Consider the following 11,453-nt stretch of genomic DNA (forward strand, 5'->3'; position numbering starts at 1 on the left):
TGCGTACATGCGTGTTTGTTTGTTTGTGTGTGTGTGTGTGTGTGTGTGTGTGTGTGTGACGGATGGACTTGAAACAACAACATATAGATGGAGGTGTCAGTGAATGTGACAGTGACCGAGATCACCTGGAACAGATTGTCCCTGCCGTTGGCGTGTCTTCAATCAGGTCCTCAGATGTGACAGACCTGGATGGGCTTCAGCGCTGCAAACAGATTAATTGATGAGTCATCAACTACTAAATTATTCAACAACTATTTTGATAATCTACTACTCGATTTAAGCCATTTTACCAAAAGGTACAAATTCTTACATTCCAGCTTGTTTAATGTCCCACTGTCCTCTGTGACAATGAACTGAGTATGTTTGAGGGGCTTTGGAAGACACTGATGGACACTTTGGCTCATTAATGACAGTAAACACTGGGGAAAACTAGGACTCCTCACCAAGTGTGAACCAATTGCTTTGAATAAGCATCATCGGCGTCAGCGCTGTCGTCCAGCGTGTCTTCATTTTCATCACTACCGTCAGTGTCTTCATCGTCTTCATCACCGTCAGAGTGTCTTCATCTCCATCATCACTGTCAACACTTCAACTCATTTCTTTAATCAACAACTACAATTAGTAAAACTACTACAAGAGATGCTCACAAGTCCCTGAGCTAGAGTCCAAGTCTCTAGTCTCTGAGGTAGAGTCCAAGTCTCTAGTTTCTGAGGTAGAGTCCAAAGCCCGGGTCTCTGAGCCAGAGTCCAAGTCTCAAGTCTCTGAGCTCGAGTCCGAGTATCAGGTCTCTGAGCTCGAGTCCGAGTCTCAAATCTCTGAGCTCACGTCCAAGTATTTAGTCTCTGAGCTAGAGTCCAAGTCTCAAGTCCCTGAGCTAGAGTCCTAGTCTCAAGTCCCTGAGCTAGAGTCCAAGTCTCAAGTCTCTGAGCTTGAGTCCAAGTCTTTTGTCTCTTAGCTAGAGTCCAAGTCTCAAGTGTCTGATCTAGAGTCCAAGTAAGGTCTCAAGTCTATGTGCTAGAGTCCAGGTCAAGTCTCTGAGCTAGAGTCCAGGTCAAGTCTCTGAGCTAGAGTCAAGGTCAAGTCTCAAGTCTCTTAGCTAGAGTCCAAGTCTCAAGTCCCTGAGCAAGAGTCCAAGTCAAGTCTCTGAGCTAGAGTCCAGGTCAAGCCTCAAGTCGCTGAGCTAGAGTCCAAGTCTAGTTTCAAGTCTCTGACCAAGAGTCCAAGTCAAGTCTTGTTTCTTAAAACAAGTTTGATTTCATAATGTCTTCTACCTCGGAGCTCGTGGTCAGTCTACCTCGGATGGTTTAGACATTATGACTGATAATCAAAAACCTTATGGAGACTTTACTGCTACTACTAATACTGCCACTGCAAATACTTTGACAGCTACTGCACCTGACTGTACAAATAATTCCACTACAGTACTTCAGTCCTGTGACCTCTTACACTCTGATGGACGGGAAAACTGCCATCAGCACGAGCAAAGTACTTCCTGATGAACCTCTGATCTGTGTGTGTGTGTGTGTGTGTGTGTGGAGTGTGTGTTTCCAGACAACGCCACAGTTGATAAAGCAAACCACTCCGGAGAAACTGGGAAAAGTGTGTTTGAGTGTGAGATTGAGCTTGAAAACACGCACGCATGCACACCCGCACAAACACACCCACACACACACAGTCTCCCGTGGTCTCTGGTTGTCAGTGTGGATCCATCAGACCACCAGGGGGGAGGCCGTGACCTCCAAGCCAACACTACTCTCTACACTACTTCTCTTCCTCTCTTCCTCACCCAGCCCCTCTCTTTTTCTTGCCCTTTTATCTACGGCGCCAGGTTTGTGTCAACGTGATAAAAAGAATATATATCACACGCGCAGATATTACTCGCCAAGCGTCAATTCAACAATCAAGAGTCGTGCAGGCAGCTGCGAGCGTGAAACAAAACAGTGAGAGGGGAAGAAGGTGAAAAACTAAGCAGCCACCACGCAGAGAGTGTCTGCTGTGCGAGTGCTGGAGGGCGTCCATGTTGTCACAGGTGAACTCTACTCTCAAAGGTGATTCCTGCTGACTCGAATCAAACTGACTTTTGACATTTTGGGGGCGGAAACCAAGGGAGGCACCGGCCCTCCTATGATTGGTCACTTTCTTGTACTTTTTTGTAGTGCAAGATAGCAACGTAAATGAAGGAAAAGTGTCCGTCCTGTTGTTGGGACATGTGTGATGCTTTTAAAATATCCGTGAATCCACATTTCATGTTTCAGTTCTTTTTTTTTTTTATCTCCTAACGTTCTTTCTTCTTACTTCCTCTTTTCCCATTGTTGACCTTTTTGTTTCATTCCTCTTCTCCCTTTTCTCCCCTTTTCTCTTTCTCTCCTGCTGTTTCTATTTTGCACTCCAACCGCTCCCCATCTCCTTGAACCCTCCTCTGGTTGTTGCTTCGTTATCTAGGTCAAGGTTGTGTCTCTGCTCTCCGGTGAGGACGACTGGTGAGCATACACACAGACACAGACACACACACACACACACACACAGACAGACAAACACACACACACACCCCAGAGTATTTTTGGCAGCTCAGTGTGTGATCACCCCTTGAGATGTCAGAGCTTTTAGGTCAGGCAGATCTGAGAGCTTCGGCAGCTTCCTGGAAAAACTGAAAAAAAGCAATAAGCAGCAGGACACCGAAAGTACTTCAATATCATTGTATCAAAGTATACACTACAACCCTCCCAGGATTTTTGCAGTGCATTACAGTACAAAATAAACACTCATTTCTGATTGTTGCAGAAAATTTATCCCGGATAAAATCGGAGTTCTCATAACAAAGACTGAGAACTCCTTTAGTAACCGGAAGATTAGTCTTGTTAGTACGTTCTGAGACACTGACTAAGGGTCAGTATTTCAGTAGTCGGCAGTAGTGAGAACGGTTTGGGGCAAAAATGTCAATGACATCTTTTTATATGCTGCATAATTTGATTTTAAATATGATTTAAGTGCATTTAGATTTACTGGTTGTTCTCATGCGGATGGGATAAAAGTTGGGCCTGGTGGATCAGATCTGCTCCAGTTTTCTTCTAAACTTTGTCTAAAGACTATTTAATATTTTGTCTCAAGTCAGCCCGGTTCAATTCTTACCATCTTTAGTTAAAAAAAAGAAAGAAAAGAAAATGTTTTCTGTTCCTTCAGAGGGGAGCAGTTGTGTGTTTCAGCTCCCGACATCAATATTGAACGACCTCTCCACCCGCCTCATCTGCTGTGGTCGACAAAACAAACGCGCTGATCCAACCAGTTTTGGCATATTGACATAGAGGGCACAGGTAACGGCAGCCGTGTCACCAACAACACACAAACCAGCGGGTGGTGTGTGTGTGTGTGTAGGCCTGGGAGGTGAAAGGTCAACCCAAGTGGGTAAAAGGGGCTCAGTGAAGCGTCACACAGAGGGAAAACAGAGAGAAACATTACCCTGTCAAACAAAATCACAACAGAAAGTAAAGAGAGTCGGATCACTCTGCAGCTGCTTACATACTGACATAATCAGTCAGGTTTTTGGGGGGTATTCATCAGTGGTGGAATGGAATCAAGTGCTTCAGGGCCTTTAAACACAATACCATCCTCTATTCTAAGCGCTAACTTGATTTTAGAATACTTACATGGCTGTGAATCAAGCGCGGCGGCTGCTGTTGCAGAGACCTGTGGATTGAAGCTGTCTGACCCGCGGTCCAAGCCTGCAGGCTGAACAACAACGTGGTAAAGGTCGGGACATTCAGCTGAAGACACACACGAAGAGACACACACACACACACGTTTTGTGACCTTTTAGCTCACTACACGTCAACCATCTGCAATTACTGAAAAAAGGTTTTCAACAAACTGGGGGGCCAGTCCCAGACTGATGGCACCATGAATGTAGTGCCCAATAGATTCTGTGAAAACAGAAAAAAAATGGATGGATTGTGGAATTGAGAATTTAAAAAAAGCTATAAATCAGATTCCATACAAACGTACATTGAGTCAGTGATTAAAGCTAACTGGAGATTTGAAAATATGACTATCAATATAACAAAATGTCATTTTCCACATTTGTTTACCATTTCATTAATATTACGCTATTTTTGTGAACCCAAGACCTTTTAAATTTGAGAAATTTCAACAAAGCAAAAATTAATTTTTCAGCTTAATGCCCAAATTACGTTTTAGCACATTGCTCTGGACCGAATTTGGCAATCACCATACCAAAAGTTTGTTTGATATGACACACATGGTGGTCAGTTATATGTAAGTACCCTTTAAAGGTGAATTTAAAAAAGAACAAAAAACAGTTCTTGTAAAAGATGATTTCAATGTGTGTTCACAGAAAACTAAGGATACATGGACAAGTGACTAGGGCGGCAACTAAAAAATTGTTTTCGTCGTCAATTATTTTCTGGATGAATGGATTAGTTGTTTGGTCTATAAAATGTGAATCATGTTTCCCAAAAAGCCCAAGACGACGTCCTCAAATGTCTTGTTTTTGACTCATGATGTTCCAACAAATTTCATCTGGAGGACGGCCAAAGATAGCTGTACGAAGCGATGGACACATCCTCAATTTAAAAACCTTTGAGATTGTATCAAAGAAAAGAAGTTGGACAATTTGGGCCCAGTGCTTCCGGAGTCTTGTGGCAGCCATAGAGGCAGCAATGTTTCCTGTTTTCTATGCGAGACTCTCAAACCGCCATCAACCATAAGGCAGGTGCGTAGTGACACTAAGCTAGCAATATGTCGGACATTACGTGTGTTAGCTTAATTTTCAGACATATGGAATGACACCGGGAGGAACGCAGACAAGAGACAAAGACAGAGACTAAATACACAAAGTGAAGAGGGTAGTGAAGAGAGACAGGTGAATCACATCGGGGGGAGACAATCAAAGGGTCCAATTGGTCTCGTTTGCTCCCATCGACGGCCATTAGCTATCTGTTTAAAGCTTTCCGACAGCATTAACAATGAGCCAATCAGCCGCCAGGACCCTTCTGTGTCACTCGTGGGCGACAAATGAAAATCAAGTTTATGTTTGTTTGCGTGCCAAACGTGAGCATTTTTCCACTTTTTAATTCATGTTGTATTGTTTATTTCCAGTTATTGTAAAGTGCTACCAAGAATAAAGTTTTCTGTTCGTTATGTATGACTGTGTGTTACACATATATCAGGAAGTGCAGGAGAATCTGTAGTTTTTTATCGTTTTTGATGGGTATGTTTTTTGTCTCTGTTGTGATGTTTTTGAAAAAAGAATTGTATTTACCTTTCTTCTGCTTTTTCTTAGTCTTAAATCCACGACTTTATTCACTCATTGTAAACTGCTACCACAAATAAAGTTCACGTGCATTATTTGTGAGTGTGTACTACCTTTTATATCAGGAAGTGCAGGAGGATCTGTTTGGTGAGCCGGAGGTAATGCCCATTGACAGCCCAGCGGGTGGAGACAGGGTGTGGAGGTGGAGAGAGAGAGAGAGAGAGAGAGAGAGAGAGAGAGAGAGAGAGAGAGAGAGAGAGAGAGAGAGAGAGAGAGAGAGAGAGAGAGAGAGAGAGAGAGAGAGCAGAAAAATCTAAGCAATAGAACACATTTACACATCAACCCTAAAGTACAATATTGTGATTCTAATCTAGGATCTTGTTTTGTCATCCTACATTTCCCACAATGCCTTTTACCAATCCATAAAAAGGACATAACCTAAAAAATAGCTTTGTTTAAGTCTCCAGGTTGAGTTTGTTTTTCGTTAAGGCAACTTTGAGGTGACATCTATCTGATTTAAGTATACACATGCCTTTTTATTACCACAAGCTGATTGGGTGTCACCTGGGACACAGCCAATGAACAAGAGACACACCCACCAAACCAGAGATAACAGAACTCACACACAATTCACACGTTCAACACAGAAAACAGAGTATTTTTACTCCGGGGTATCTTCCACCGCTGATGAATTATCTCAGCGGTCGACACAATAGCAACATCTTTGCTCTTGGCTGCAGCTTCTTTGGCCTCCGGGAGGTTTGAGCTCTCCCAGGGGCCCGGGGCCTCGCCTTGCCTCGCCTGCCTGCCTGCGCCGGCGGCGGCCTGTGTGGCACAGCAGCCCGAGGAAGCTAAAGTGGGACGCACAACATCTTGCTTGGATGATTGATCACGTCACAAGCGGGCAAAGTTAACTGGCTGAAGAGTGCGGGAGAAGAAAAACTCTCATAAATGATTCGGGGGGGAAGATCATCAAAGATGTAAAGTCAGCAAGCAGAAAGAGCTCAGCACTTGGGAGAAGAAGCCTTTATGTGTGCAGCCGAAATGTATCATTTAAAACAACTTCACAGTCGGGCTTTGATCTGTAAAATCCTTTTCTGAATGGGTTTTAATCCCCAGGATAGATGAACCTCAGCTGAAGTTTTTAAAGGGGAACTATCATATAGCATTTTTAAGTTTATACTTGTATCTTGTCTATCTCTTGTATCTACTAGAGCATGTCTGCATGCTTTAATGTTTAAAAAACCTTTATTTTTCTCTAACAACCCATGGCTGCTGCTGGAGTGCCTGTCTCTTTAAGCCCCCCCACCTTCCAAAAAAGCACAGTGTGCTCTGATTGGCAAGGTTGTTTCCGCATCTCCGAGCCTCCTATAGGCTTCTAAACCAAATACTACACAACAAATGTCCCAGCAGTAAAGTGACCCGAAATTGGGGAGAAATGACCAGCATTGTCCGCCAAGGTTACAGCTATCTAGCGTTAGCATGCAGCTGCTATAGTTAGGTAGCAGTAATAGAATAAAGCAGCACTTTCTACAGCCGTAAATCACAGATAGAGGCTTTTAAACAAAATTCTACACAACTGGAGACGTTTCAGGAATCATGTGACCCTGAATTGGGGTGAAGCTTACAACATTGGCAGCCAAGATTCCAGCTTTATCTTCCATAAGCATGCAGCTACACGGGACAATGTTAAAAACACAGTAGCTTCAAAAGGCCTGGAGCAGACGACCAACCCCGGGCTAAGTGTTACGTAACACTTCAAATTAAAATGTAAAAAATGTTAAAACCGGAGCGTTCAGAATACTTAAGCTCACAGGGATTTCTCTGAATACGTTTACCTCATTATTGGAGGTTTAGCTGCGTTTTACATAAAAATGCGAGATTTTAACATAAAATGGAAATTACGGAAAAGTGTAATATGTCACCTTTAAAATGGAAAGTTTTTGTCGCTGTATCCAAAAGTTTGATGTTCAAGATGTTTTTTAGAGGAGATATATTATGCTTGGCTCAGTTTTTATCTCTGCCGTGGTTTAGTAACAGTCGCTTTGGTCTCCGGCGGATCACCTCTGGTATCAGCGTGTGTTTGTTTGCATTTGGCCGGGCACGCTTCACACATCTGCTGGTGCAAAAAGCAAAAGAACAGCAGGGTGGAGATGGACATTACTTGTGTGTGTGTGTGTGTGTGTTGTCGGTTCAGTGACAGGAGCTAAAAGCTTCCTCTGGTTTTTGGTGGCGTGCGTCACTTCAGAGGTCCCATGATGCTCAGGGTGGATTGATTATTCTTCTGCACACATACACTGATACTTTTTCATGCCTTAAAAAGAAACATTCTTTTATTCTTGTAGCTGTAATCATATTATTTTTTTGTATTTGATCTAATTTTTTCTCACCTTATTCTTATTATGTGATCTTAATCTTGTCGTTTTCATGTTGAGTTTTGTAATTTTGCAAATATTTTAAGCCAGGTAGGTAATCACATTTCGGAAAGCCACAGGGCAGCTGGATACTTTACAAAAATAAAACACATTTCAGAATAAAACACCCAGTTTGACAGGGATTTTGCCTGTCTTGACTTCTCAGCTGTACCTTGAGTGAGACAGGCGGTCAGGCATACAGTACAGAGAGAGAGACATAGAGTGACACACCCAAACACACACAGGGAGGGAGAGAAAGAGAGAGAAGAGTAAGGCTGTGTATTTCTAGTGAATTCCTTACCTAACCTTCCTGTAATGACTGTCAGAGTTCTGCTGGTTCTGCTACTCGGCACACTGCCTGCCTTAATCGGGAGATGGGGAACAGCTGGGCGAGAAGCAACACATCCTGGCTCCCGTTGCGTCTAGAAGCGACGCTTGGTCAGGTGCTTTTTTGTTATTTTGTTATTGACGTAAAAAGTCTTCTTGAGCGTCATATTTAGACGCGCTTGGTAGGGATCATGGTGTCGCTTTTAGACGCTCTGGGTCTGACATGGCTAAGAGACATTGACCAAGCGTTGGGAGTGAGACTGGGTTGGGAGAACAGGTGAGCAGCTCAGGTGAGGTGGGGAACTACAGGTGGGCAGGCTCTGAAAAGACACAGGACGTTAGCACAATAAGACATAGGAGACGTTTCAGTGTGATTGCACAAAATCCTTTATTTCTAGGATCCAAGAGCACATTTTAAACACACCGGCTCAAAGTACAGCTACAACCTTCAGTGATAAAAGTAGCAAAATAAAGTCTGTGTGCTTTAAAAAAAAAAAAAAAAAGACAGCTTATGGAAAGTTTAGTTCCAAAAATGACTCGACAAAATGAGAATATAAAACAGTCACCAGTTACATTTAAATGTTATCTAGTGGACATAGTGGATTTCAAAATAAAAGAAAAAGATGTATATGTCAAATGTAGCTGTAGTGTTTGGAGATATACTGAGCAATGGACAGGCTTACCTTTATGGCACTGTTTTTTAGTTTTGAGCTAAAGTGACAAACATGACATGAAAATTAAACACACGGCTCAACAGTCGTAAAATGCTTTTTTTTCTACAAGACTACTTTCAGTGCTGGAGAAAGAGTTTGTAAGAGCAGTGATTTTCAAGTAGTGCTAGCAACAACGCCATTAAAAACACTTATGTACACACGCAACCGTTTTTTTGTTTAGGTTTTAGATGATTGTCCTTTTTAGAATCTTTCATACAGCGTTTGATCTAACGACTGGTGTAAAGATTCGTTTTTTTATAAGAAAAAGTACAAAATAATTGCGAAAACAAGAAAAGACAAGAGGCAAATCTGTAAATGCATTTCTTTAGTTGTGGCGTTCGTCGTCAGCTTACGCTACCGAAATCGCGTCGAAGCACCATTTGTTGTAGTGAAATAAAAGCTTAATGTTTCAAACGCCTTAACAGTTTACACAAGACATTCAACAATGGAGCAACTGCAGACACGTGTGTGTGTGTGTGTGTTCACAGGTTTCTCATTTGGTTTTTGAGTGCTAAATGCTAAATGCTGTCTAGCGTGTCGTCCAGCTTATTTACCTTTTAGGTCTTTTAAATGCTGCGTTCATGTCACATCAGAACTGAGCTACCAAGGGTAAAATCATACATAAACCAAGCTACAACACATTCACTGTAGAATATTCACTTTCTTTTTTTTTTTACACGTTTTTTTACAAATGTCAACAATCATTTCACACAGAATTAGAAAAAGCCATTTGAAATGAGAGCTCTTGATATTTGGACACAGTTTTTTCATCCATTAAAAAAAAGACTCCACACGTTAATTACAGTTTTCTGAAACATAATTTCCAGTTACAAGTTTTTTTTTACAGTTTATCTGACATGACACGAACGCAGCATAAACTCTCGTGTCCCAGAGATGAAAGTGGGAGTCCAGGGTATGACTGTAAGGCTACATTTACATTACCACGTTTTTAGATCTTCAGATCTTCTTTCCAGCTCAAGTCGGTGGCGGTTAGTCATGAATAACCGTGCATTCACAGTTAGTCATTTTCTGAGAATAAGCTGCTAACGTTACCAAGGCAGCTACCAGCAACGTGTAAATGTAGCCTAAAACAAAGAATCAGTTTCCGCTTTTATCGTTCACAGGATATCTGGTGACAAGTTTGTTTGATGTAGTATTCAAATAAAATCAAAGACAATACTGTCTTCAAGACACCTGCTTTAAAGACAAAAGGACATTTTGATGCACAGACTGTGAAGTGAAGCCAAAACCTCTTGATCATCCCGATGGCTGGCAGTATTCGGGCATAAACTCCGCCCCCCTTCAGGTTAACGGGCGGGACATGGGATTAAATAAATGTATCCCAAAGATGGTTGCTGACATTTTAGGTAGTTCTGATCATGCTGAAGTGTTCATTTTTCTGATCGGTTTGGTTTTTATTAGTTATTTGAAGCTATATAAACGGAGTGAAAAGATTTCTGAAGAGGCGAGTCGAGCTGGACGCCCCCGGATTTCTATAAAGTAGCCTGGATTCAACTTGTATGCAAATGAGGAGCGGGCAACTCGGCGCACCCCCCGCGGCTACGCTACCAGAATGTATTCCCCGGCTGCTCACACAGACAATGAATGGGAATGTGTGGAAATGACGCCGCCTGTGGACACGTACGTGGAGGACGCGTCATCACATCTTTATATAACTTTATATAAAGATGTGTTATGTGATATATAATATTATGTTGCAAACCTGACATGTAGTGGCTTTTAATGGAAGTAAATATGACATGAATAATTGGAGCATTTCACAGCCCTGTGAGAAAACACTGCAAAAGGTAGGACAAAACTATTTCGACCACTTTACATCTGAGCTTGTGTCTGTTTGATTTGAGTCTCCAACTAATACTACAGATAAGTATATATAAGTAATTGCCAGATACAACCATTTCAAAAAATTACAAATAAAGACATTTAAGTGCATATATCCTTTCGATCGTTTTGTGATCACAAGAAAACATTACCTTGAGAATTACTTCCATGCACTTCCACTTCGGCCTTCAGATGTAATCTATTATTTACAATAAGGTAATGGATTACTGTGTGCATGTAAGTGCACTCAGTGTTTCCTACGCGACATGACTGCAGGATAAAAGTAAGCGGGAGTCTGACTGGCCGAGGCCGGCGAGACAAGGCATTCACGGGAGCTATTTCACACTGTCTCCGGTCAGGAAACAAAAATGCTTTTTGTTTGAGTTCAGTGCCACTGACTGACAAATCAGATTCTCTCTGATTATGCCTGTAATAAACATACTGTAAGCGCACAACATCATTGTAAACCTCAAGTAGGCTGAAAGGCAGCATTAGGATAAACTCTGCCACAGCAGCAACGCTTTTTTTTTGTTTTTTTGTTTGGGCAGCTGCAATAGATAAAATCCTTTTTACCATCTGTTTATACCTCATCTGAACAACATTAACTGTAAGAATGAAATGCTGTTTTTGTTGACATGTAAAGCACCAGGACGAACAACAACTTTTAACGCTAACGGGTCGTCTACAAACTTAACTGCAAATCATTTCTTGCAATATAACTGCAGACCATTTTTTAAAGCAAACCAGCATTTATTTTTTTTAATATTGTTTTACAATTAAATATTCCATATTTTCATAGCAGCCATTGGATTTTTAAATAAAAATCCAATAAAAGTCAATTTTCAGACTAGGGATAATTGAGCTGATAAATCTTGTGCAGCTTTATTTATT

General features: G+C 41.7%; 1 long non-coding RNA gene across 1 annotated transcript; it reads right to left on the reverse strand.

Annotated features, from left to right (window-relative positions):
- Positions 1-965: 965 nt before the first annotated feature.
- LOC117939552 lies at positions 966-10,332 on the reverse strand. The gene is made up of 3 exons (XR_004655603.1): positions 10,321-10,332; positions 3,862-3,864; positions 966-1,342 (listed from the first exon to the last, which is right to left on the reverse strand). It is a non-coding gene; the product is annotated as an uncharacterized LOC117939552 (long non-coding RNA).
- Between the last annotated feature and the right edge of the window lie 1,121 nt (positions 10,333-11,453).

The sequence above is a fragment of the Etheostoma cragini genome, chromosome 24, assembly GCF_013103735.1.
Source record: "Etheostoma cragini isolate CJK2018 chromosome 24, CSU_Ecrag_1.0, whole genome shotgun sequence".
NCBI classification, from domain to species: domain Eukaryota; kingdom Metazoa; phylum Chordata; class Actinopteri; order Perciformes; family Percidae; genus Etheostoma; species Etheostoma cragini.